At 63.0% G+C, this 2,500-nt stretch overlaps 1 pseudogene; it reads right to left on the bottom strand.

Moving 5' to 3' along the window:
• Window positions 1-2,500, bottom strand: part of LOC126434640 (large subunit ribosomal RNA) — a 7,958-nt pseudogene that overhangs the window by 2,811 nt on the left and 2,647 nt on the right.

The raw sequence follows: 2,500 nt of genomic DNA, 5'->3' as shown, positions 1-2,500 counted from the left end.
GCCGTGGAAAATTGCAGCCCCAGGTACCGGAAGGTTTCACCCACACGCAGGGCAGGCATGGTGGTATTGCCTGCTGTGAAGGTGACATTGCTGTCCACCTTCACCTTCTTCTCGCGCCCTGACGCGACTAAGGCGAGGGTGAAACACTTCCGGGCGTTGATCTGCAGCCCCAGGTGGGCGAGGGCTGCGGTAGCTGCGTCGATGAGGGACTGCAAGCCCCTCGGGGTCGCTGCAAACAGCAAGACGTCATCTGCAAAGGCCGCAGCGTTGACTCTGCGACCGAGGATCCGAGCTCCGATGTGGGAGGGCAGTTGGCCTAAAACGTAGTCCACCGCAAAGTTGAACAGGAGGGGGGAGAGGGGATCGCCCTGGCGAACGCCCCGTGCTGGCTGCACAGACACGCCCACGCCGGCGCCGTCCGCTATCACTGTCGTGCTGCCCTCGTAGCACCGCTCGACATACTCGACAAAGCAATCCGGCAGGCCATGCGCCTTCAGCACGGGGCGAAGGGCAGCATGATCTACCGAATCGAATGCCTTAGATACGTCGATCGATGCCACAAAGACAGAGCGGCAGGAGCGAACTGCGTCGGTGAGAGCAGTGTCCAAGATGAAGGTATTTTCCAACATCCCATCCCGAGGGATGAATGCCCGCTGACGTTCGTCCACAGCACAAGCGCGCATCAGGCGTGACGCGAGAACCTTGTGAAAGGTCCGCGCCAACACCGAGCAGACCGTAATGGGGCGAAAGTCAGCGGGGGATGTTGGTGCAGCCGTTTTCGGGAGAAGGGACGTCCGCGCGCGAAGCAGGCGTTCCGGAAGGGCGCGGGCCAGAAGGAAGAGATTCATCATTTTCACCAGGACTCCGTGCGGCAGACGCCGCAACTCCGCTGGGGTAAGGCCGTCCGGCCCGGCTGCTGATCCCCTGGGCGGCAACGCGGCGGCGACCTCCTCATGTGTGACCGGCCCCCATATGCACTCGAGAGCGACAGGCTCTGAGTGCGGGAGGAGGCGGTCACGAATGAAGCCCGCGGTGGAGATGGGCTTCTTGGTGAAGAGGTCCGCCCAGAAGTCCAGCAGACCAGGGATGGCAGGTGGCGGCTGGAGCAGGGTGCCATCCAAGAGGCCGCGCACGCAACGCGCACGCGACCGTCGGAAGGCATCCTGCGTTCTCGCGTACTCCCAGCGGCGCCGCTTGCGCTTCTGCGTCGGCGGCGCGGCAGGCGGCCGCTTCGATGGTTGGCGCGGCCGCTGTGTCCTGGTGATCGATCTCTCCCCTCTGGACCCGACCGACGCAAGGGCATCCGGGAGCATGCCCAGGATGACATCGGGCGGCGTGCCCCGCCCCAGACCGATGACACGATCCAGGGCAGAGAAACGCTGGGCGGAAGCGGGTAGCCCCGCCAAATGCTCCCAGATGGCGGCGTCAGTCGGCCCCTCCGGCGGCGGCCCGGTGGTGTCGGCCGCGAAGTCCTCGGCTGCGTCGACGGGCGGCGCAGCGGCCTCGCCCGCGTCAGGCAGCGGGCTCGCCGCTCCCCGGCGGGACGCCGGCTCTTCCCCCCGACCGATCTCAAGCGCCTCCATGAATTGGCGGACAAGCTGCTTGTGGGCAGCTTGCCGCCGTCGGCACTTGATTGCCTCAAGCGTTCGGTCGGGGAACATCCTGATGAGCTCTTGATTTACAAAGAAGAACCGGGCGTCCCTCTCGAGGAACAGTTCGGCCTCTGCCTTGGCGAGCGACAGGACTTCTTCCTCCGTCCACCTCGCGCGATGCCTCTCCGTGACGATCTCCGCGTTGGCGGCCGCAAGATGTTGGCGGCGGCGATGGACCCCGAGACCGTTCTTGGTTGTAAAGCTGCGGTGGCACTCACTACAGGTATACATAGCTGCAAAAGTTACAAGATTTTCGGCACGGCCGGTTGGCCGGCTAGGTGCTGGGGGAGTTGGGGTGGCACCTTCAGCGGAAGGGCCACCACTTATTCTCTGCTTACTGCCCCCAACTAAAAAAGGGATAGTGCGAGGGGGGGCTGGTAACCCCCCCAAGCCCCTGGTGCGGTCTTCCACTCTGCGAAATCAGCGGGCCCACGAGAAGGGGAGAAGACCGCAGGAGAGGAGAGGCTAAGAGGGCTAGGCCCATGTATTGCGCATCACTCTCCCTGTAACTATAACCCAAGGAAGGCACCTCGCAGCAGCAGCACGACTACATCAAGACCGCACTTCGAGAAGCCAAGTCCGGATGCAGCCACACCGCCGCCACTTGGCCACTTAATAGAGTCATAGTTACTCCCGCCGTTTACCCGCGCTTGCTTGAATTTCTTCACGTTGACATTCAGAGCACTGGGCAGAAATCACATTGCGTCAACACCCGCTAGGGCCATCGCAATGCTTTGTTTTAATTAGACAGTCGGATTCCCCCAGTCCGTGCCAGTTCTGAGTTGATCGTTGAATGGCGGCCGAAGAGAATCCGCGCACCCGCGCGCCCCCGGAGGAGCACGCTAAGG

Source organism: Schistocerca serialis, unplaced genomic scaffold, assembly GCF_023864345.2.
Source record: "Schistocerca serialis cubense isolate TAMUIC-IGC-003099 unplaced genomic scaffold, iqSchSeri2.2 HiC_scaffold_1192, whole genome shotgun sequence".
NCBI lineage: Eukaryota > Metazoa > Arthropoda > Insecta > Orthoptera > Acrididae > Schistocerca > Schistocerca serialis.
The sequence above is the reverse complement of the archived record's forward strand: the minus strand, read 5'-3'. Positions and strand labels throughout refer to the sequence as shown.